General features: G+C 46.9%; 1 protein-coding gene across 3 annotated transcripts in view; it reads right to left on the bottom strand.

Annotated features, from left to right (window-relative positions):
• Window positions 1-23,236, bottom strand: part of LOC139276120 (NXPE family member 3-like) — a 100,899-nt gene extending 77,663 nt beyond the window's left edge. For all 3 annotated transcript variants that reach the window (XM_070893633.1, XM_070893635.1, XM_070893634.1), the window contains exon 1: window positions 22,905-23,236. The gene's annotated coding sequence lies outside the window, so the exon portion shown is untranslated. The remainder of the gene's footprint in view (window positions 1-22,904) is intronic.
• Between the last annotated feature and the right edge of the window lie 2,380 nt (window positions 23,237-25,616).

Consider the following 25,616-nt stretch of genomic DNA (forward strand, 5'->3'; position numbering starts at 1 on the left):
GTGTATCCGCCTCCAGCTCCTGACGGACTGCGTGGCGGAATTGGAGCTGAGGGTGGATTCACTCTGGAGCATCCACGATGCTGAGAATGACGTGAATAGCACATTTAGCGAGTTGATCTTACCGCAGGTGAAGGGTCCACAGCCAGCTAGGGAATGGAAGACCAGCAGGAAGAGCAGTGCAAGGAAGGTAGTGCAGGGTCCCCTGCGGCCATCCCCCGGCAAAACAGATACACCGCTTTGAGTACTGTTGAGGGGATGACTCATCATGGAAGGGCAGCAGCAGCCAAGTTCATGGCACCATGGCTGGCTCTGCTGCACAGGAGGACAGGAAAAAGAGGGGGAGAGCGATAGTGATAGGGGATTCAATAGTAAGGGGATTAGATAAGCGTTTCTGCGGCCGCAACCGAGACTCCAGGATGGTATGTTGCCTCCCTGGTGCAGGGGTCAAGGATGTCTCGGAGCGGCTGCAGAGCATTCTGTAAAGGGAGGGTGAACAGCCAATTGTCATGGTGCACATTGATACCAACGATATAGGTAAAAAACGGGATGAGGTCCTACGAGAAGAATTTGAGGAGCGAGGAGCTAAATTAAAACGTAGGACCTCAAAAGTAGTAATCTCGGGATTGCTACCAGTGCCACGTGCTAGTCAGACTACGAATTGCAGGATAGCTCAGATGAATACGTGGCTTGAGCAGTGGTGCAGCAGGGAGGGATTCAAATTCCTGGGGCATTGGAACCGGTTCTGGGAAGGTGGGACCAGTACAAACCGGACGGTTTGCACCTGGGCAGGACCGGAACCTATGCCCTAGGGGGAATGTTTGCTAGTGCTGTTGGGGAGGAGTTAAACTAATATGGCAGGGGGATGGGAACCAATGTAGGGAGACAGAGGGACACAAAATGGAGACAGAAGCAAAAGACAGAAAGGAAATGAGTAAAAGTGGAGGGCAGAGAAACCCAGGGCAAAAAACAAAAAGGGCCACTTTACAGCAAAATTCTAAAGGGTCAAAGTGTAATAAAAAGGCAAGCATGAAAGCTCGGTGCCTAAATGCGAGGAGTATTCGGAACCCAGGAGAGGGCTCTGAGCTAGTTAGAGTGGGTGAGAGCTCAGATGAACAGGACCCCAAGAAAGAATGCAAAAGGCAGGAGGCAACAGAGCAGAGTAGCACTGGGGTAAGTGTAAACCACAAGATGATAGGAAGGGACAATATGTATGAATATAAAGGGGCTGCAGAAGGGGTCAAAACTAAAAATCATAGTTTAAAAACTAGTATTAAAACACTCTACCTAAACGCACGCACCATTCGAAATAAAGTAAATGAGTTGACGGCACAAATCATTACAAATGGGTATGATTTGGTGGCCATTACAGAAACGTGGTTGCAGGGTGGCCAAGACTGGGAATTAAACATACAGGAGTATCTGACAATTCGGAAAGATAGACAAGAAGGGAAAGGAGGTGGGGTAGCTCTGTTAATAAAGGATGATATCAGGGCAGTTGTGAGAGATGATATTGGCTCTAATGAACAAAATGTTGAATCATTGTGGGTGGAGATTAGAGATAGTAAGGGGAAAAAGTCACTGGTAGGAGTAGTTTATAGGCCCCCAAATAATAACATCATGGTGGGGCGGACAATAATCAAGGGAATAATGGAGGCATGTGAAAAAGGAACGACAGTAATCATGGGGAATTTTAACCTACATATCGATTGGTCAAATCAAATCGCACGGGGTAGCCTTGAGGAGGAATTCATAGAATGCATACGGGATTGTTTCTTTGAACAGTATGTTACAGAACCTACAAGGGAGCAAGCTATCTTAGATCTGGTCCTGTGTTATGAGACAGGAATAATAAACGATCTCCGGGTAAAAGATCCTCTTGGAATGAGTGATCACAGTATGGTTGAATTTGTAAAACAGATTGAGGGTGAGGAAGTAGTGTCTCAAATGAGCATACTATGTTTAAACAAAGGGGACTACAGTGGGATGAGGGCAGAGGGTTGGCTAAAGTAGACTGGGAACACAGACTGGTGGCACAATTGAGGAACAGTGGAAGACTTTTAAGGAGCTCTTTCATAGTGCTCAACAAAAATATATTCCAGTGAAAAAGAAGGGCGGTAAGAGAAGGGATAACCAGCCGTGGATAACCAAGGAAATAAAGGAGAGTATCAAATTAAAAACCAATGCGTATAAGGTGGCCAAGGTTAGTGGGAAACTAGAAGATTGGGAAAATTTTAAACGACAGCAAAGAATGACTAAGAAAGCAATAAAGAAAGGAAAGATAGATTACGAAGGTAAACTTGCGCAAAACATAAAAACAGATAGTAAAAGCTTTGACCAAAAAAGAAGAAGAAAAAGAGTGACTAAAGTAAATGTTGGTCCTTTATAAGATGAGAAGAGGGATTTAGTAATGGGAAATGTGGAAATGGCTGAGACCTTAAACAATTATTTTGCTTCGGTCTTCACAGTGGAAGACACAAAAACCATGCCAGAAATTGCTGGTTACGGGAATGTGAGAAGGGAGGACTTATCACTAGGGGGGTAGTGCTGAACAGGCTAATGGGACTCAAGGTAGACAAATCCCCTGGTCTTGATGAAATGCATCCCAGAGTATTAAAAGAGATGGCGGAAGTTATAGCAGATGCATTGGTTATAATCTACCAAAATTCTCTGGACTCTGGGGAGGTACCAGCGGATTGGAAAGCAGCTAATGTAACGCCTCTGTTTAAAAAAGGGGGCAGACAAAAGGCAGGAAACTATAGGCCGGTTAGTTTAATATCTGTAGTGGGGAAAATGCTTGAAGCTATCATTAAGGAAGAAATAGCGGGACATCTAGATAGGAATAGTGCAATCAAGCAGACGCAACATGGATTCATGAAGGTGAAATCATGTATAACTAATTTACTGGAATTCTTTGAGGATATAACGAGCATGGTGGATAGAGGTTTACCGATGGATGTGGTATATTTAGATTTCCAAAAGGCATTCAATAATGTGCCACACAAAAGGTTACTGCAGAAGATAAACGTACGCGGAGTCAGAGGAAATATATCAGCATGGATCGAGAATTGGCTGGCTAACAGAAAGAAGAGAGTTGGGATAAATGAGTCCTTTTCAGGTTGGAAATCGGTGGTTAGTGGTGTGCCACAGGGATCAGTGGTGGGACCACAACTGTTTACAATATACATAGATGACCTGGAAGAGGGGACAGAGTGCAGTGTAACAAAATTTGCAGATGACACAAAGATTAGTGGGAAAGCGGGTTGTGTAGAGGACACAGAGAGGCTGCAAAGAGATTTAGATAGGTTAAGCGAATGGGCTAAGGTTTGGCAGATGGAATACAATGTCGGAAAGTGTGAGGTCATTCACCTTGGGGAAAAAAAAAGTAAAAGGGACTATTATTTGAATGGGGAGAAATTCCAACATGCTGCGGTGCAGAGGGACCTGGGGGTCCTTGTGCATGAATCCCAAAAAGTTAATTTGCAGGTGCAACAGGTAATCAGGAAGGCGAATGAAATGTTGGCCTTCATTGCGAGAGGGATGGAGTACAAAAGCAGGGAGGTCCTGCTGCAACTGTACAGGGTATTGGTGATGCTGTACCTGGAGTACTGCGTGCAGTTTTGGTCACCTTACTTAAGGAAGGATATACTAGCTTTGGAGAGGGTACAGAGACGATTCACTAGGCTGATTCCGGAGATGTGGGGGTTACCTTATGATGATAGATTGAGTAGACTGGGTCTTTACTCGGAGTTCAGAAGGATGAGGTGTGATCTTATAGAAACATTTAAAATAATGAAAGGGATAGACAAGATACAGGCAGAGAGGTTGTTTCAATTGGTCGGGGAGACTAGAACTAGGGGGCACAGCCTCAAAATACGGGGGAGCCAATTTAAAACCGAGTTGAGAAGGAATTTCTTCTCCCAGAGGGTTGTGAATCTGTGGAATTCTCTGCCCAAGAAAGCAGCTGAGGCTAGCTCATTGAATGTATTCAAATCACAGATAGATAGATTTTTAACCAATAACGGAATTAAGGGTTATGAGGAGCGGACGGGTAAGTGGAGCTGAGTACACGGCCAGATCAGCCATGATCTTGTTGAATGGCGGAGCAGGCTCGAGGGGCTAGATGGCCTACTCTTGTTCCTAATTCTTATGTTCTTATGTTCATTGGCCGAGAACCATAATAGCTAACAGTTTGCCACGGCTCAGAGCAAAGGTCGTAGCATGGTTTGACCAGACGATCTCCAAAATACTGAGGCCGGGGTATTGAGAAGATTGACTCTAGCATTTAAGTCCAAACAAGGGCAAGAGTAGAAACAAAAAGGGAACGTGCATGAAGTAAGAGCAGAGGTTCGGGCAAAGAGAGAATGAAGACAAGAAGGAGGTAATGTGGGTCGATCCAGAGGGTGTTTTAACTGTGGGAAGTTAAGACACTGGAGCAAGGATTGTAGGCACTCAAGAGGAGGGAAGCCAGGTTACGAGGGTGCTGAGGCAGAGAAGGGCCAAAGGAAGATAGCCGATGACCACTACAGGTTTTAGTGGCCACATTACAGCAGGTTATGGGAAATGGAGGAGGAAAGCTGGACGCTGCAGTGGGTGAAAAGGGACCCAATGCGTCGGCATTCCCACTTTGACGTTGCACCCAGTCAGAATACCTGTGTCCGCTCATCTACAATGAGTGGGGAAGACCATGTGTAGATGTAAAGATGGAAGCCGTTGGGGGAAGATATCTGGTAGATGCAGGAGCCTCTAGCACGGTTGTCCACTCACCAAATCTGACCACTTCCCCGTATTCGAGTGGAGTCCCATTTAAACAGGCAGGCTTTACGGGTAATGAACAGGCTGGGACAGTGTCAAAACCCTTAACCATAGAATTAGGACCGAATACAACAAAGTGGGAATGCATTTTAATGAAGTGGGCACAGCCTGGTTCGGGAGTTCACGGGGCCGACTACATGTTGGCACACCACGCTATAGTGGATATGAAGAACAATTGTCTATGGGGGGCAGTTGATGCAGATAGGATGGGAGAGATCATAGTGATTCCCAGGAACAGTACAGATAAAGGCAACACCTGCACAGTGAAGCCGAAAGGGAGTTATGACTTAGAAAGATTAGTCGATAACATTCCAGCCCGGTATCAATGGCATGTATGGGAGAATATAGATGCATTTGCAAAGCACAAGCATGCTTGCGAGAGAGTAACTGGGGTAGAGGTGAAGATAGACGGGGACACAGCCCCAGAAACAGTATAATTTTCCCCGCGAAGCAGAAAAGGATTTTGAAACTGCTATAAATTCCCTGGTGGCGCAAGGTGCGTTAAGAACCATAGCCACACACGTAAATTCACCCCGATGGCCAGTAAAGAAGCTCGATAACTCATGGAGGGCCACGATAGATTACCGAGTGCTGAATAAAAATATTTCAGCCTGTGCATCCACGGTAACAGTGGTAGCAGATTTGATAGTGAATATCCCTGCGGCCGCAACAACTTTTACTGTGCTGGACATTTCAAACGGGCTTTGGTTCATTCCCCTGAGATGGGAGGACCTTTAAGGGTCAGCAATACACGTAGACATGTCTTTCGCAAGAGTTTCACAACAGTCCCTCAATCTTTCACCAGAGTATGTACGAGGCACTAAGAGGTTTTAGTCAGCCAGATCGGTTGGTCCAATATGTGGATGACCTGTTGTTTTTCTCCGAAAGTGCGGAGGACCACGGACCATTATTGAGTGAATTGTTACATTTGTTAAAGGAAGCAGGTTTTGTCATGTATCCTACATGTTTACTGCTGGTACTATTACACATGATGTACCACCAGAGGGCACTGCAGTGGGAGACTTGTAGGTTACCTGTACAGGTGTGCCTGGCCTAGTATAAAAGGCAGGCCACCATGTGTGATCCTCACTCTGGAGTTACCAATAAAGGACTAAGGTCACTACAGTTTTCAAGTACAACACATTGTCTCGTGGAGTCATTATCAGAGCATCCAAAGACATCACAATTGGCGACAAGATTACGGACTTTCACGCGAAAATGGCTAACCTTGGGACGTTGCAGCAGTTCGCCGATGGTGATGATTGCAACGGCTTTGTGGAGAGGCTCAATCATTTCTTTACAGCAAATGATCTGGCAGGCGACAATCCGGCCACACTGGCTGATAAGCGCAGAGCGATCCTGTTAACCAGTTGTGGGCCCACCGTCTATGGCCTCATCAGGGACTTGCTGGCACCAGCGAAGACAACGACCAAGACGTACGAGGAGCTTGTAATGCTGATCCAAGAACAACTCAAGCCCAAAGAGAGCATCCTCACACCCAGACACCGCTTTTATACACACCAACAGCCCAAATGCCAGGAAATCGCAAATATGCTGCAGACCTCAGGAGGCTGCTGGCACCGTGTGATTTCGATGACCACCTCACCGAAGCTCTGCGGGATATCTTTGTCATCGGAATCGGCCTTAAGGGCCTTCTTCATAAGCTACTATCTGCAGATATCACAGTCACACTGCAGAAGGCCATCTCTGTGAGCCAAGCATTCATGACCTCGACCTGCGGCTCTAGGAGGATGACTCATCCTCAGGACTCAAACCCGGCAAGTTCTGTACACAGAATGGCACCTTTTAGAGGCTGGACTGTAGAGCGTGAATCTTCTCAGGGAAGAGAGAACAGGCCCCCCAAGTCCCTTAACGCAGAGTCCGCCGAGGGGGGCTAACCGAGTAGCTCCATGCTGGCGTTGTGGAGGGAATCACAGGACTCACCAGTGCCGCTTTAAAGACTATGTGTGTAAAGGCTGCAGCACAAAGGGCCACCTCCAGTGAATGTGTAAGAGAAATATGACTCACTGTGTTGATGAAGAGTCTGCAGATGGCCATGAATCCAGCGCGGATTATGAAACGATAGGCAGGGAGGCAGCTCAGCCCCACGGCGAGGTATAAAGCATGTTTACCTGCACCACCGAATGTTCTCCGTTGAGGATGGAAGTCGAGATAAGTGGTGTTCTAGTCTTCATGGAAGTGGACACTGGGGCGAGCCAGTCAGTAATGAATCAAGAAGTCTTTGAGAGGCTATGGGACAATCAAACTGAACGACCCAAGTTGGTCCCGGTTCAGGCAAAGCTGCGCATCTACACCGATGAACTTATCCCAGTTGTTGGTAGTGCGGATGTAAAGGTACTCCATGATGGCATGGTGCACAAGTTACCCCTGTGGATTGTTGCAGGTGATGGACCAATGCGACTCGGAAGAAGGTGGATGGAGAAGATCCATTGGAGCTCGGAAGACTTCACCCCTCCAGCGATCGACGTCCCCCGCGCTCAGAGGCAAAGCAAGCCCTCACCTGAGGTTGGATCCGGCACCAGAGAGCAGACCAGCACGGCACCCGAGGCACAGACTGCCCAACATGACTGCGTGGAGATGATCCAGCTGAGACGACCCGAACACACCTTCCAGGCTCCAGTGGCAGGACTCCGGAGGAAGAAAATTGAATCCAAAGGCGACTTCCCAGCTTCGGTGGCAGAACCCGGGGAGAAGAGGATCACCGCAGTTGACATCATGGATGGAGGAAAGATGGCGCCCAAACCACGAGGTGATGCGCTGAAGGAAAAGACGGCGGCGGCCAGACCACGAGGTGCAGCGCTGATGGAGCAACACGTGGCACCAAACGGAGAAGAGGATTGGGGTAAAGATAGCAAGGCTCTCTTAAAGGAGGTCTGCAACCCACCACACTTAAAAGGACAGTTCCACACTCTCAATTAATGTAATAGCAACTGTGAGTTAGATGTAAAATGTATAATTGATGATCAGAGTTGTGTTCATGCAATAAGCAAAGAAAAGTCGCGCGATCGGAGCTACAGGTCATTTACAATGAGTAATGAAACGTTGTGCGATGTAGGATTTCAACTGCATTCAGTCAGTGCAGCGGGCAGACACCCATCAGGAGCACACAGGTCTAGTGAGCTACCCAATGCAGTCGCCTGCGTCCCTGGGATCAGAGTTATGCACCATGGAGTGTGGCCACAAACAGCCAATATAGACAAGCTGCAGAGCAAGCAATCTCAGGAGGGCAACGACACCCTGGCCCTGGTCGATAACCGGCAAGAGCCTGAAAGAGCAAAGGCACAGCCAGCCTCCAGACCCCATCGCCAGCAAGGCCATACCCGGGAATGAAGGGTCACCTGCAACGGTTTTCCCAAATGGGACCGGGACTGTAGTGTCTCTGCACCTTGTTACAAACTCACACGAGGCATGGCTATATCAGACATGGTCACACTGTAACCTTCACTTTATTTCCAGGACTGAAGAGTGCTGATCCTGGGTGGAACCTCCCCTTTTATACCTGGAAGCCCAGATGAGGAGCTCACTCCCTGTGGCCAGTGTGTGCATTACAAAGGTACAGGTACAGTATGCATAAGTTACAGTTACATACTTATAGTCATTGCAAGATGGTGAAATACATTACATCACCTCCCCCCTTAGGTCTTTTCGTTTCAGAGTTTAAGTTTATCGGGTGGTCGGCGCTCTCTCGTGGAGCACCGAGCCTCAGCACGCGTCTCTTCACTTGGTGATTCCGGCCTGTCTGGGCTGGCCACAGGGACTGTACATGCTGAGGGCAGTCTTTGTTGCTCGTGCGCTGGCAGTGGTGTGGGTGCTATCTCATCATGCTCTTCTTCCAGTTCCTCAGTGTCTGCACTGAACCTTGTCTTTACTTGGTCCAAGTGTTTGCGGCATATCTGCCCATTGTTTAGTCTGACCACCATGATCCTGTTTCCTTCTTTGCCAATTACGGTGCCCTCAAGCCATTTGGGTCCCAAAGCCTGGTTAAGAACAAATACCAGGTCATCTATTTCTATACACCTCCCCCTTGAGCCTCGATCATGGAGCTCGGTTTGGGACTGCCACTTGCCCTCAACAATGTCTGCCAGGGCTGGATGAATAAGGGACAGCCACATCTTGATCGTGCGTTTCATGAGGAGTTCCGCTGGCGGGATTCCCGTGAGCGAGTGCGGCCGGGACCTGTAGGTGGTACTGAAGGGAGGGTCCTTGGATGTGTAGCATGCCCTGCTTTATGAGTTGGACCACCCGTTCCGCCTGGCCATTGGAGGCCAGCTTGAACAATGCTATCCAGACGTGCTTGATCCCATTGCCCGACATAAACTCCTGGAATTCATGGCTGGTAAAACATGGGCCATTATCGCTGACCAGGATGTCTGGCAAGCTGTGGATCATGAAAACCGTACGCAGACTCTCCACAGTGATGGATGTCATGCACAAGTTCAATATGATGCACTCGATCCACTTCGAGTATGCATCGACAACGATCAGGAACATTTTTCCCATGAATGGGCCCACATAGTCCACGTGAATACGTGACCATGGCCTGGTGGGCCAGGGCCACACGCTGAGTGGGGCCTCCCTGGGGGCATTGCCCAGCTGGGCACACATCGTGCACCTGCAAACCCAGTGTTCCTGGTCTGAGTCAATCCCCGGCCACCACACGTTTGACTGGGCAATGGTCTTCATTAACACGATGCCAGGGTGCTCGCTGTGGAGTTCCCTGATGAATGCTTCCCTTCCTTTCAGGGGCATGACTACCTGGCTGCCCCATAACAAGCAGTTGGCTTGGACGGAGAGTTCATCCATCTGTCTCTGAAACGGCCTGACTTCCTCGGGGCACGCCCTATGTGCGGGCGCCCAGTCCCCAGTCAGGGCACATTTCTTTATCATGGATAGGAGGGGGTTCCTGTTGGTCCAGAGTTTGATCTGGCGGGCTGTGATGGGGAGCCCGCAGTGTCAAAAGCCTCAACGGCCATGACCATCTCGGCGCTCTGCTCCGACGCCTCCTTGGTGGTGGCCAGTGGGAGCCTGCTGAGCGCGTCAGCGCAATTTTCGGTGCCTGGCCGGTGCTGTATGGTGTAGTCATACGCAGCCAGCATGAGGGCCCATCGCTGTATGCGAGCTGACACATTAGCGTTGACAGCCTTGCTGTCGGACAACAGGGATGTTAACGGCTTGTGGTCCGTCTCTAGCTCGAACCGTCTACCGAAAAGGTACTGGTACATCTTTTTCACACCGTACACACACGCGAGTGCCTCCTTCTCAACCATGCCATATCCACGCTCTGCCTGGGAGAGCGACCTGGATGCATAAGCCACCGGTTGGAGTCGGTCGTCATCGTTACTCTGCTGCAAAACACACCCAACCCCGTAGGATGACGCATCGCATGTTAAAACCAGTTTTTTACAGGGGTCATACAAAGTCAACAATTTGTTGGAACACAGCAGATTCCTCACCTTATTGAAAGCCCGTTCTTGACAATCCCCCCAAGATCATTCACAACCTTTATGGAGGAGCATGTGTAACAGCTCCAACAATGTTCTTAAGTTCGGCAGGAAGTTCCCAAAATAGTTCAAGAGTCCCAGGAATGATCGCAACTCCGACGTGTTGCCAGGCCTGGGCGCCCAGTGAATCGCCTCACTTTTTGATTCGGTGGGCCGGATCCCGTCTGCGGCAACCCTCCTGCCCAGGAACTCGACTCTGGGGCCAAAAACACGCACTTTGCCTTTTTCAGCTGCAGGTCTACCCGTTCCAATCGGCGTAGCACCTCCTCCAGGTTGCGGAGATGTTCCTCAGTGTCTCGACCCGTTATGAGGATGTCGTCTTGGAACACGACTGTTCCAGGGATGGACTTGAGCAAGCTTTCCATGTTTCACTGAAAGATAGCCGCTGCCGAACGAATGCCAAATGGGCACCTACTGTAAACAAATAATCTTTTGTGTGTCATGATGGTGGTCAGAAACTTGGATTCTTCAGGCAGTTCCTGAGTCATGTAGCCCGAAGGGAGGTACAGCTTTGTGAACAGCTTTCCACCTGCCAGCATGGCAAAAAGGTCCTCCGCTCTCGGGAGCGGGTATTGGTCTTGCAGCGACACTCAGTTGATGGTGGCATTGTAGTTGCCACAAATCCTAACCGAGCCATCTGCTTTGAGGACGGGAACAATGGGACTTGCCCAGTCGCTGAATTCAACGGGCGAAATTATGCCCTCTCTGAGCAGCCTGTCCAGTTCCCTTTCAATTTTTTCACGCATCACGTGTGGCACCGCTCTGGCTTTGTGGTGCACTGGTATGGCGTTCAGAGTGATGTGTATCACTACTTTGGTGCCCTTGAACGTTCCGACACCGGGTTGAAAGAGTGACTCGAATTTTTGCAATACCTGAGAGCATGAACTTCGCTCCACGGATGAAATGGCGTGCGCATCCCCCCATTTCCAATTCATCTCAGCTAGCTAACTCCTCCCCAAGAGCACGGGGCCATTTCCCGGAACAATCCAGAGTGGCAGCCGGTTCTGTGATCCATTATGCGTTACCACCAAGTTTGCACTGCCCAGCACTGGGATGATCTCTTTGGTGTATGTGCGTAGCTGCGTCTCAATGCGTTCCAATTTGGGCCTGCTAGCTCTGTGTGGCCATAGTCTCTCAAATTGTTGGGCACTCATGAGGGACTGGCTAGCTCAGGTATCCAGCTCCATGTGCACCGGGATGCCATTCAGTAAGACTTTCATCATCATGGGTGGCGTTTTGGTACATGAGCTGTGGACGTCGGCCACATGAACTCTCTGAACTTTAGCATCCATGGTTGTTCCCCAGGCTTCATCGTGCATTTCAGACCCCTCGTCTGGTTCGTCTGTCTCGCAGACTAGCCTCGCTATTGCCTGGCCAGGTGTCCCTTGACATTACAAATCCTACAGGTGTAAAGTTGGAACCTGCAGATTTTTGCAGTGTGTCTACCCCCACATCTCCAACATGAGCTGAGATTGCTGTTAACAAAAGGGTTAATCCCAGGCATTCCTCTCTGAAGGCTCGTTTGGTTGTTTCTAAGCACTCTGATGGATGGTGTTAATTATCCCATCACAGGATGCATTGTTCCTCGGATGGCGTGCATTGCCAATCCCCTTTCCATTGTCCCTGTTGCAGGCGCAACCTGGAGCTAGTTGCTGCCTGGATGGTTTCGAATTGCCCTTGCCTGCCTGCCTGGACGGTGTCGAATTGCCCTTGCCTGCCTGTGGGGTTCTGTGTCCTTTTTACAACATTAACTCCCTGGTTCATCGCAACATTGAAACCAGGGCTGTGTGCGTAAATTAGCTTGGTCTCCTCTTCCCCTGCCATGAAGGTCTGAGCTATCAACGTTGCCCCTTCTAAAGTCAAATTCTTAGTCTTTATGAGCTTCTTGAAAATGCCGGCATGATTAATGCCCTCGATGAAAAAGTCCTTTAACATCCCCCCCCTGCAGGCATCGGACAAGTAAAGACAAGGTTTAGTGCAGACACGGAGGAACCGGAAGAAGAGTATGATGAGATAGCACCCACACCACTGCCAGCGCATGAGTAACTAAGTCAGCCCTCAGCATGCACAGTCCCTGCGGCCAGCCGGGACAGGCCAGAATCACCTCAAGTGACAGAGATGCGTGCTGAGGCTCAGCCACCAGAATCACAACTGCGACATTCCACGAGAGAGCGCCGACCACCCGATAGACTTAACCTCTGAAACTAAAAGACCTAAGGGGGAGGTGATGTCATGTATTTCACCATCTTGCAATGACTATAAGTATGTAACTGTAACTCATGCATACTGTACCTGTACCTTTGTAATGCACACCCTGACCACAGGGAGTGAGCTCCTCACCTGGGCTTCCAACCTAAGCAGGATGGCGATTTGCATTAAAGTCTTTGGGGAGTGATGTCATGTATCCTACATGTTTACTGCTGGTAACATTACACATGATGTACCACCAGAGGGCATTGCAGTGGGAGACATGTAAGTTACCTGTACAGTTGTGCCTGGCCTAGTATAAAAGGCAGGCCACTATGTGTGATCCTCACTCTGGAGTTACTAATAAAGAACTGTCACCACAGTTCAAGTACAACACATTGCCTCATGGAGTCATTATCAGAGCATCTAAAGACATAACAGGTTTTAAGGTGAATTCAAAGAAAGCTCGTCGGCTAAGAGGAGGTGCAATTTCTAGAATTGACCTTTAGAGCAGGAGAGAGAGCTATAGATGGAGCTAAGAGAAAGGCAGTCCAGGAGCTACCGGTTCCTAACAACGTGTCTGGGGTCAGGTCTTTCCTGGGAATAACGGGTTACTGCAGGTAATTTATCGAAGGATATGCAGCCATGGCAGCTCCTTTGTTGAGGCTACTTAGGAAAGGAATAGAGTGGGACTGGAGTGAGAGTTGTCAGGAAACTTTCATTTGTTTAAAGGCGGTGTTATAGACAGCACCAGCGTTGGGAGCAGTAAATGGGGACCAGGAATTAAGTCTGGAGGTAGCAGCGACTGGGGACAGTTTGAGTGCAGTGTTACTCCAGGAACGACACGGCAAGCTGAGACTGGTGGCCTATGCCTCCCGGGTTCTCACCGAAGTAGAAAAGAGCTTTTCGAATTGAGAGCGATATCTGTTAGCAACTTATTGGGCAGTAAAACATTTTCGGTCGCTCACAGGGTTAGCAACAGTGACTCTACTGACCTGTCATACCCCGACACAAATGTTACTGGACGGTAGGATGAAAGATGGGACAGTGAGCAGTAACAGGATTGCCCGCTGGACATTGTTGCTTAGTCAGTTAGACCTGAAGGAAGAAAGGCTTGGAGAACCAAAGCTAGCCCCGAACCTAGTTTATCCGGGAGCAGCTCACGTGTGTTCAGTGGAAGAAGTGTGGGATGTAGCTGTGGGATTCCAAGCAGGGGAACATCCAACAGGCAGAAACATTTATGTAGATGGGTTGAGTTCAGTGACGAATGGAGAGCGAAAAACAGGCAGGGATAGAAAAGGCCATAAAGCTTCCCAACACTTTAATTGCGCAACAGGCCGAACTGGCAGCCGTAGCATATGTGGTCACACACCCTAATGAATCCCCAACTCCCTATACGATATGTTCGGACTCCATGTTCACTTGTAACTCCTGTGCAGAGTATTTAGCAATATGGGCTCGGTGAGGGTTTAAGTTCTCAGACAGGAAGCCGTTGGTGATGTCTCCTCTGTTAAAAGTCATTCTGGACGTTACAGGTAGGGTCCAGAAGGATTACTACATCCAAAAGATCAAAGCACACTCTAAGACAGAACCCAAGGGGGAAGGGAATGAGAAAGCTGACACACTGGCCAAAACAGGCACAGAAGAAGAGATACCTTGGGACCCATATCACTGTGGACAGATCATGGCTGTAACAGGCAGAGAGGGACCCAAAGAAGTACCATTGCCGCCTGATTTAAAACAGCCTCAACTACGAGATGCAGACGTTAGACAGCAATTAGAGACAAGGTAGACGGGAAGCCTGTAGCGGGACCTTTAGGAACTGCAGACGTAGCAGTAAGACAGGGAATGCTATTTAAAGGAGGCAGTTGGATCGTGCCAGGGCAGTGCAGGGAAGAATTCTTGCAGCTAGCTCATGGGGGACCAGGGGCTGGACATCCAGGGCCAGAAACGACGTGGAATAAAATGGAGGCTGTGGGATGATGGCCTGGACTTAGAAACGATGTAAAGGATTATTGTCAGAACTGTCTGGTATGTGCTGCAAACAATCCAGACCCCCAGCAGAAGAAGGTTCTGTTGGGACACACAAGGAGGGTAGAGGGGCCATGGCAGTCTACAGAGATAGAGTTCATTGGGTCACTGCCCACCTCAGGCAGAGGCAACAAATATTGCCAGAAAACAGAAAGTAGGGATAAATGGTTCATTCTCGGGTTGGCAATCAGTAACTAGTAGGGTGCCGCAGGGATCAGTACTGGGACCCCAACTATTTACAATTTATATTAACAACTTGGAAGAAGAGACTGAGTGTATTGTAGTCAAGTTTGCCGATGATACAAAAATGGGAGGAAAAGCAATGTGTGAGGAGGACACAGAAAATCTGCAAAAGGACATGGACAGGCTAAGTGAGTGGGCAAAAATTTGGCAGATGAATTATAATGTTGGAAAGTGTGAGGTCATGCACTTTGGCAGAAAAAAATCAAAGAGCAAGTTATTATTTAAATGGAGAAAGATTGCAAATTGCTGCAGTACAGCAGGACCTAGGGGTACTTGTGCATGAAACACAAAAAGTTAGTATGCAGGTACAGCAAGTGATCAGGAAGGCCAATGGAATCTTGGTCTTTATTGCAAAGGGGATGGAGTATAAAAGCAGGGAAGTCTTACGACAGTTGTACAGGGTTTTGGTGAGGCCACACCTGGAATACTGCATGCAGTTTTGGTTTCCATATTAACGAAAGGATAAACTTGCTTTGGAGGCAGTTCAGAGAAGGTTCATTAGTTTGATTCTGGAGATGAGGGGGTTGACTTATGAGGAAAGGTTAATTAGCTTGGGCCTCGACTCATTGGAATTCAGAGAATGAGAGGTGATCTTATCGAAACGCATAATATTATGAGGGGGCTTGACAAAGTGGCTGCAGAGAGGATGTTTCCGCTGATGGGGGAGACTAGAACTAGAGAGCACGATCTTAGAATAAGGGGCCACCCATTTAAAACAGAGATGAGGAGAAATTTCTTCTTTCAGAGGGTTGTGGATCTGTGGAATTCGCTGCCTCAGAGAGCTGTGGAAGCTGGGACATTGAATAAATTTAAGACAGAAATAGACAGTTTCTTAAACGATAAGGGAATAAGGGGTTATGGAGAGCGGGCAGGGAAGTGGAGCTGAGTCCATGATCAGATCAGCCATGATCGTATTGAATGGCGGAGCAGGCACGAAGGGCCATATGGCCTTCTCCTGTTCCTATTTCTTATGTTCTTATGTTAGTAGATCTTTTTACGAAATGGGTAGAAGATTTTCCTTGTAGGGCGGCCACCACAGTAGTCACAGCAAAGTTTCTAGTGCGAGAAGTATTTTCTCGATGGGGACTGCCCCTGATAGTGGAATCAGATCAAGGGAGTCATTTTACCGGAGCGGTAAATGCAGGCCACCTTAAAGCTGTTCGGAATACAGGAAAAATGGATCTGGTATATAACCCCCAATCGTCAGGTCCAGTAGAGAGGACAAACCGGACCTTAAAAGAGTGGCTTAGGAAGGAAATAGGAGATCCCCTGAAGAAATGGGATGAGATCCTACTGCTAGTACTGATGAATCATCGAGCCAGTCTCTCTAAAAGTACGGGACACTCCCCGCATGCGCTGATGACAGGGAGACTAATGACTCATATATTAGCACCAGTCCTAACTAAAATGCAAATTAAAGATGTCACACGGGATAGGTTTGTCAGAGATCTGTATGATACTCTGAAGGGGCTGCATTGGGAAGCAGCTAACAATATGGGCAAAAAGCACCAGCAGAATAAACTGCTGCTGGAACCCCGGGTTACACAGGAATGGAGTGTAGGGGATCAAGTGATAGTCAGGAATTATGCCAGAATAGGGCATTTGAACCATTGTAAAATGACCATATAACATAGTAGACAAGGCAAGTCCTATGCTCTTTACGATCCAGCTGTCAAAACGAATAAAGTGGTTTCACATAAACCAATGTAAGATGTACAACCTCGTCGAGAAAAGTAAAAAGCGGGCCAAGGCCCAAGGAACTGTGATGAGTTTGATTAACGTAAGCCTTCCATCCATGCTGTGGGATGAAGATGATGGCAATGTAAGGGATGGAGCATTAAGACAGAGTGGTCGGGTGCCGCGACCTAGGGTTTCCTGGACGCCTCCTCCATCTTCACTCCCGAGTCTCCAAAAGCCCAAGCATCAGGATAAAGGAAGAGGAAAGCAGTGATCTAAGTCATGTAAATGTACATATATGTATAACTGAAGGAGGACCTGTGAGGGGGAGACCCCCCACAGTGCAGAGTTATTTCCTTAATTTTGTCTTTATAGAAGCGAATCGAGTTTCTATAAGGAGGCTATTGGAGACACTCAAAGCTTTTAGGTGCTTGTTACCGACCCACGATGGTACGTGGTCTTGTTTTGAATCCTCTAAATTACTGCGTCCTTCATTTAACAACCAAGCTCCGTACATGACACACACGTCATTCTGAGCAGCTTGATCTGACGCGTTTCTATCCTCATTTATGAAAGCATTGATGGTCTGAGCATGTGGCTCCACCTCAGCTACCATCTCCTTCAAATGGATTGTTATTACCTGGTCTTCCTGAAGTTCGTGACCCTCTATGTCACTATCCTCCCAAGAACATTATTACACGTTACACCAAAGAACGAAAAAGTAAGGGAATAAATCGGGGAAATAATTGGCCTTCCATGATGGGATGTGGGACTCAATATTGAGATCTCCCCCTACCCCCAGGTTCGAATCGTATTATACTTGTTAGTAATTGTACAGTTAGTAACAGTATTGTATCTATTCGTCTTGTCCTATAAGTTAAAGCAAAAGACGAGGAAAGGGAATCTTGAAGGATTACTAAAATGATCCAAGGCCAAAGTGTTTGTAAAAGCATAAACTGAAGTCAGATGGATTAAGGCCAAACATTGTTTTTATGCAAAAAGTATGCAATATGGAGATTTGACTGAAGACTGCAATACACCCAAAAAGGCTCAGGGAAAAGAAGAAGCAACCTACAGTAATGTCTCTGAGTTTATAACAAGAGACATTACAGGGTTACACATTTTGTGATCAAGGCACAGCAAGAGGCCACGAACTAAAATGGTTTAAAAGAAAACCTGTGGGACTGTTGGCTGAGAAAAAGAGCTTCAGCCTGGGGCAGATGGTGACTCATAACTGATTAATGCAATTTCTGCGGTCAGGAGCGAGGCCCGATTAACATCGAGACAAAGGGTTTTGATACAATCAAGCAGAGAAGCCCATGGATTAATTGGTTGGAGGGGGAAAAACAGTTCCCTATGGAGACTACAAGTCTGCGAAAACCCAAGACAACAAAAGATCTGACAAGGCGTGCATGTTTGGATAACGGGGCACAAAAGATAAGGATATATCTTTTGCTCAGTCGATTCCGTGCACGGAAGAAGGTGTGAATTGTGGCCATCCAAACAGATCCAGACCCATCATCACAGCCATCGAGACCTATCCAGACACATTAACTGGAAAGCAGCTCAGTAGGAGACTTGTATAATCGAATGGATATATATGTAAGAGCAGAGAACAAACAGCTCAGAAGAAGGAAGAGGGGGAACAGGTCGAATAAACACCTCAGAGCAACAGGTCAAAGGAACAATGACCATGAAGCAAGCAGTTGGGACCCAACATCTTCCCCAGCTGCATGAGCCTACAATCGACAACAACAGCAACTGGCTGGATGGGTGATTGTATGTCTTCGATCAATATCTAAGAAATCTTGTTCTGTAATTTTAAGTTGTTTTTTGTGTAATAAACTAACAGTTGGGTTTAAGCCTAAACTTTGCATTACGTGGAGTCCTTCCTGTAATTCCCAAGGTCTATGAATCAAAGTAGAGTGGAAAACAAACACCCTACAAGACGACACCTCTGACAGTGCAGCTCTCCCTCAGCACTGGACTGGAGTGTCAGCCTAGATTTATGTGCTCATAGAAACATAGAAACATAGAAAATAGGTGCCGGAGTAGGCCATTCGGCCCTTTGAGCCTGCACCGCCATTCAATAAGATCACGGCTGATCATTCCCTCAGTACCCCTTTCCTGCTTTCTCTCCATACCCCTTGATCCCCTTAGCCATAAGGGCCATATCTAACTCCCTCTTGAATATATCCAATGAACTGGCATCAACAACTCTCTGCGGCAGGGAATTACATAGGTTAACAACTCTCTGAGTGAAGAAGTTTCTCCTCATCTCAGTACTAAATGGTCTACCCCTTATCCTAAGACTATGTCCCCTGGTTCTGGACTTCCCCAACATCGGGAACATTCTTCCCGCATCTAACCTGTCCAGTCCCATCAGAATCTTATACGTTTCTATGAGATCCCCTCTCATCCTTCTAAAGTCCAGTGAATAAAGGCCCAGTTGATCCAGTCTCTCCTCATATGACAGTCCAACCATCCCTGGAATCAGTCTGGTGAACCTTCGCTGCAGTCAATCAATAGCAAGAATGTCCTTCCTCAGATTAGGAGACCAAAACTGAACACAATATTCCAGGTGAGGCCTCACTAAGGCTGTATAGCTGCAATAAGACCTCTCTGCTCCAATACTCAAATCCCTTTACTATGAAGGCCAACATAGCATTTGTCTTCTTCACCGCCTGCTGTACCTGCATGCCCACTTTCAGTGACTGATGAATCATGACACCCAGGTCTCATTGCCCCTCCCCTTTTCCTAATCTGCTGCCATTCAGATAATATTCTGCCTTCGTTTTTTTGCCCCCAAAATGGATAATCTCACATTTATCCACATTATATTGCATCTGCCACGCATTTGCCCACTCACCTAACCTGTCCAAGTCACCCTGCAGCCTCTTAGCGTCATCCTCACAGCTCACACCGCCACCCAGTTTAGTGTCATCTGCAAACTTGGAGATATTGCACTCAATTCCTTCATCTAAATCGTTAATGTATATTGTAAAGAGCTGGGGTCCCAGCACTGAGCCCTGCGACACTCCACTAGTCACTGCCTGCCATTCTGAAAAGTACCCGTTTATCCCGACTCTCTGCTTCCTGTCTGCCAACCAGTTCTCTATCCACATCAGTACATTACCCCCAATACCATGCGCTTTGATTTTGCACACCAATCTCTTGTGCGGGACCTTGTCAAAAGCCTTTTGAAAGTCCAAATACACCACATCCAGTGGTTCTCCCTTGTCCACTCTGCTAGTTACATCCTCAAAAAATTCCAGAAGATTCGTCAAGCATGATTTCCCTTTCATAAATCCATGCTGACTTGGTCCGACCCTGTCACTGCTTTCCAAATGTGCTGCTATTTCATCCTTAATGATTGATTCCAATATTTTCCCCACTACTGATGTCAGGCTAGCCGGTCTATAATTACCCACTTTCTCTCTCTCTCCTTTTTTAAAAAGTGGTGTTACATTAGGTACCCTCCAGTCCATAGGAACTGATCCAGAATCGATAGACTATTGGAAAATGATCACCAATGCATCCACTATTTCTAGGGCACTTCCTTAAGTACTCTGGGATGCAGACTATCAGGCCCCAGGGATTTATTGGCCTTCAATCCCATCAATTTCCCTAACACAATTTCCCGCCGAATAAGGATATTCTTCAGTTCCTCCTTCTCACTAGACCCACTGTCCCCGAGTACATTCGGAAGGTTATTTGTGTCTTCCTTCGTGAAGACAGAACCGAAGTATTTGTTCAATTGGTCTGCCATTTCTTTGTATCCCATTATAAATTCATCTGAATCTGACTGCAAGGGACATACGTATGTCTTCGCTAATCTTTTTCTCTTCACATATTTATAGAAGCTTTTGCAGTCAGTTTTTATGTTCCCTGCAAGCTCCCCCTCGTACTCTATTTTCCCCCTCTTAATTAAACCGTTAGTCCTCCTCTGTTGAATTCTAAATTTCTCCCAGTCCTCAGGTTTGTTGCTTTTTCTAGCTAATTTATATGACTCTTCCTTGGCTTTAACACTATCCTTAATTTCCCTTGTTAGCCATGGTTGAGCCACCTTCCCCGTTTTATTTTTACTTCAGACAGGGATGTACAATTGCTGAAGTTCATCCATGTGATCTTTAAATGTTTGCCATTGCTTATCCACCGTCAACCCTTTAAGTATCCTTTGCCAGTCTATTCTAGCCAATTCACGCCTCATACCGTCGAAGTTACCTTTCCTTAAGTTCAGGATCCTAGTTTCTGAATTAACTGTGTCACTCTCCACCTTAATAAAGAATTCTACCATACTATGGTCACTCCTACCCAAGGAGCCTCACGCAACAAGATTGCTCATTACACATCACCCAGTCTAGGATGGCCAGCTCTCTAGTTGGTTCCTCGATATACAGAAAACCACCCCTAATACGCTCTTGGAAATCTTCCTCCACCGCATTGCTACCAGTTTGGTTAGCCCAATCAATATTTAGATTAAAGTCGCCCATGATAACTGCTGTACCTTTATTGCACACATCCCTTATTTCTTGTTTGATGCTGTCCCCAACATCACTACTCCTGTTTGGTGGTCTGTACACAACTCCCACTAGTGTTTTCTGCCCTTTGGGATTCCGCAGCTCCATCCATACCAATTCCACATCATCCAGGCTAATGTCCCTCCTTACTATTGCATTAATTTCCTCTTTAACCAGCAAAGCCACCCTGCCTCCTTTTCCTCTCTACCTATCCTTCCTAAATGTTGAATACCCCTGGATGTTGAGTTCCCAGCCTTGGTCACCCTGGAGCCATGTCTCCGTGATGCCAATTATATCATATCCGTTAACTGCTGTCTCCGCAGTTAATCCGTCCACCTTATTCCGAATACTCCTCGCAGTGAGGCACAGAGCCTTCAGGCTTGTCTTTTTAACACACTTTGCCCCTTTAGAATTTTTCTGTCATGTGGCACTTTTTGTTTTTTGCCTTGGGTTTCTCTGCCCTCCACTTTTACTATTCTCCTTTCTATCTTTTGCTTCTGCCTCCATTTTATTTCCCTCTGTCTCCCTGCATAGGTTCCCATCCCCCTGCCATGTTAGTTTAACTCCTCCCCAACAGCACTAGCAAACACTCCCCCGAGGACATTGGTTCTGGTCCTGCCCAGGTGCAGACCATCCGGTTTGTACTGGTTGCACCTCCCCCAGAATCGGTTCTCGTGTCCCAGGAATTTGAACCTCTCCCTCTTGCACCACTCCTCAAGCCACGTATTCATCTGAGCTATCCTGCGATTCCTACTCTGACTTGCACGTGGCACTGGGCCTCGTGTGCATTTATACTGTATAGTAAGGACATATCAGCCGGAGCCCATTTTATGCCATTTACCAATATCCCAACCAAAACGGGCAGGAAGTGGCTGCTTGGCCATTGAAATTGGGCAGCTGGAAGCCACCACCGGAAAGCCAGGGATATGGTTTCTTGCACTCGGTAAGTGAGGAGAACCTCAGTCAAGGGAGGAAGTCCGGGGTAGGGGAGACCCATCAGTGCTCCCCCGTTTAGGCCTCAGGTTAAAATGGCAGATCAGGCGTATTTAAAGGTGACCCTGCCAGCTTGGGGCAGGTGTCTTTGCTGCCTGAAATTTAGGATTGCTGTCGGCCAGATTGGGGCAGGAAACAAGTTGGTAATTCCTTCCCTCCATTTTAACTGCCTGCCTGTCTGGTTTCTGCCCAATAGCTCGTTTCCTACCTGCTACTTACATTTGCAATAAATAATTTATAGGCTTATGAAAAGAAAATCTCTCGTAACTGGACCATTGCCCATCTTCATGCCTAATTTTGCACCTCAGCTGCTGGTGCTTGCTAGTCACCACTGAGTTCCTCATGGGTATGGCTTTCTGGAGAAGAAAAAGCTCAGGGAACATATTATTCAAGAGCCGAGATGGGGGAATAACTAAATTGAACTCCAATAATATGTTCAAGATTGCCAAAACTAGATTATGGGGACATAGAGTCAAACTTAAAAGAGGGATACGGTGCACTTGGATCATAAATCAGTCTGGTCAATACTTTCTGCTTCTTAAATCTGCAGGAAAAAAAGTACAATAAAGAATTCTAAGCACTAAGTAAACCCGGGAACCGTCATGCCATCAGACTTCGCATACAGTTTTACATCTTACTTGTACAGCAACACCGTAAGCAATTCAAAACAGGAATCAGTCTGTTCACATCAGGCTGCGACTATCTGCTGTCATATTTTTACCTTTTTAAACAGTAACTATCTTTCTGGAAGATAAAACAAATACATAAACACAACCATAATTCCAAATTATTCAGTCTTGTTCTGTCATTCAACCATCACTAAAAGTGTAAATTTGTTTGATAAAGTTACTCACATCTTTAATTATTAACTTTGTATAAACATTCATGTCAATATATTTTGCAATGTTAACTAACTTACAGTCATATTCTTAATAATCCGGCGATTCCTATTCAGCTCCTTTTTCACCAGCAGAATTGTCTCAAAACTGTCTGCCCACAAACACTGTGCTGTGTTTATATTTCATTTTACTTTTGGAAGTAATTATAACTCTTCCCTCCTTTTGGCTGAAATTTGCTGCTGTTTCTTAAGAAGTCTTTGTTTTTTTTCCAATTTTATTTCTCCATTCTCTTCTTGCATGCCTTCAAACTTCAGTTAATTTGTGCCCCCAAATGGTTGATTTAGTTTCCTGTACCAGTGTATTCTGCGACAAATATCCGGGTTCCTGTTTATTACATTCAATTAACTGTCACTCTGCTAACCATGCACCATCTGCAGAATAAAACAGCCCACGTGATGTACTGTTACCAAATTCTCCACTTTTTCCATTAAGGTGGCCTCTCTGGTTATTCTGTTGTGTACTTATACGTGAGCAAAACAATTAAAGGAACTGGTTATCGAAACTTGTGGAGTTAAAAATAAAAGTATAAGCATCTGATTTAACTACAAAATCAAAAGAATAACAGCACCAAGAAAGATAAACTATTATCTGAGCATACTGCACACACAACCACAAATCACACTTCCCTTGTAGTGTGAACTCTCAAAAGTTCACAATGTTTTATGCAGTACGGTCAACACAAACAGGAAATTTCTAATGTCTACTCGAGGACACTAGAATGTTTTCAGGCCAAAGCTAGTCACGGGAAGAGGAACAGCCAGTCGGTTATATTGAAAAACCAATGCTGAAAGTCGATAGGAGGGGAGAGGGAACATTTGGTGTGTGTGCTGAAATTCACATTTTTACACTATTGCTCCCATCATGTCGAGGTTTAAATTGCTAATATTCTGGAAAAGTGTGAATGTTTAAATAGAAAGATTTGCATTTATATAGCGCCTTTCACGACCTCAGGATGTCCAAATCCCTTTAAAGCCAATGATGTACTTTTGATGTGTAGTCACTGTTGTAATGTAGGAAATGCAGCACTCTGTTTTTTTTTAAGTAATGTTGGCTGAGGGGCAAATATTGCCCTTAACACTGGGGAGAACTCCTCTCTTCTTCTTCGAATAGGGATCTTATACATCCACTGGAGAGGGCAGACGGGACCTTGGTTTAATGTCTCATCCAAAAAATGGCACCTCCGATAGTGCAACACTGCCTCAGTACTGCACTGGAATGTCAGCCTAGATTTTGTGCTCAGGTCTCTGGAATGGGACTTGAGCCCACAACCTTCTGACTCAATCATGGAAGGTTATCTTAACATTTTGAAGTAATCAACATTCATCTGAAATGTTTCCCATATTCCAGTTAGAATGAAGCATATATGGTGCAATATTGCCACCTACTGGTGCAGCATATAGCACACAAGGATCACATGACAATAAAAACAGTAAGACGAGAAATTGGATTTGACCTGAAAACATGCGGGGGACGAAATTCAGGGTCTCAGAAAGACCCGTTACTACCCGTTTGCGACGGCCATGCGGCGACCGCTGTGTGGTCAACTGGCCGCCCTGACCCAAAGTCAGGTCGGGGATTTTTCGGCCTGGACCTGATTCCGCCCCGATGCTGATGACCGCCGCAAGCACGTCAGCAGAATGCGCACCGCCGTTCTCTCTCACCTGAAAAAGACACCGAGCGGACTTTAGCACAAAAAATCGATACCCCGCTGCGTGATGCCCCCGACAGCCTTTTCTGTCGGTGCACCTTATCCAGAGTGTGTGCGGCATGATGGCCCTTCAAGGGGAGAGTCCACTGCCACGGCCGCCATGTATTTACTTTTGCCCACGGGATCAGCTGGGCTACCAGTGGGCAGCCTGGCACGCCCTCTTGGGTGCCAGGCCACTGGCCTGTCTGAAACCCTCCCTGGTGGCCCAGTGGCCGAAGATTTAAAATGACTGATTCTCTCCCCTTTAACGGAGGGGAGAGAGTGTGGTGACGCACATGTACTGTGACGTCACCACCGCTCCACCGCTGATTGACATTGACGGAGTCCCGGTCCCAACCCAAATTCAGCCCCATAGCCTGCCTTTCAGTCGATCTCCCGCCCCCACTAAGACCGATATCCGGTCCAATGTCAAAAATAAACATAAGTGCTGAAAATCAACAGAGCCTCAATGATCCCAGCGGAAAAAACTTTCAAAAAAGCGTAGGTCCGCCAGCTTTCTTGCGGAAGTGAATTCCGGCCCCGCAGTGTCACGGGCCAGCACTAATTGCCTGCGTCTGTTGAACATTCTTGCTGCTTGCTCATTGTCATGATTGCAGTGCTTCCACATATACGCTGATGACACCCAGATCTACCTCACCACTGCTTCTCACGACCCCTCCACAGTCTCTAAATTGACACATTGCTTGTCTGACATCCAGTACTGGATGAGCAGAAATTTTCTCCAATTAAATATTGGGAAGACCGAAGCCATTGTCTCCGGGCCCCACCATAAACTCTGTTCCCGAGCTACCAACTCCATCCCTCTCCCTAGCATCTCTCTGAGGCTGAACCAGACTGTTCACAAGCTTGGTGTCATATTTGTCCCTGAAATGAGCTTTCAACCACATATCCATGGCATAACTAAGACCTCCTATTTCCATCTCCGTAACATTGCCCATCTCTGACCCTTCTTCAGCTCATCTGCTGCTGAAACCCTCATCCATGCCTTTGTTACCTCTAGACTTGACTATTACAATGCTTTCCT

This window comes from Pristiophorus japonicus, chromosome 11 (genome assembly GCF_044704955.1).
Source record: "Pristiophorus japonicus isolate sPriJap1 chromosome 11, sPriJap1.hap1, whole genome shotgun sequence".
NCBI lineage: Eukaryota > Metazoa > Chordata > Chondrichthyes > Pristiophoridae > Pristiophorus > Pristiophorus japonicus.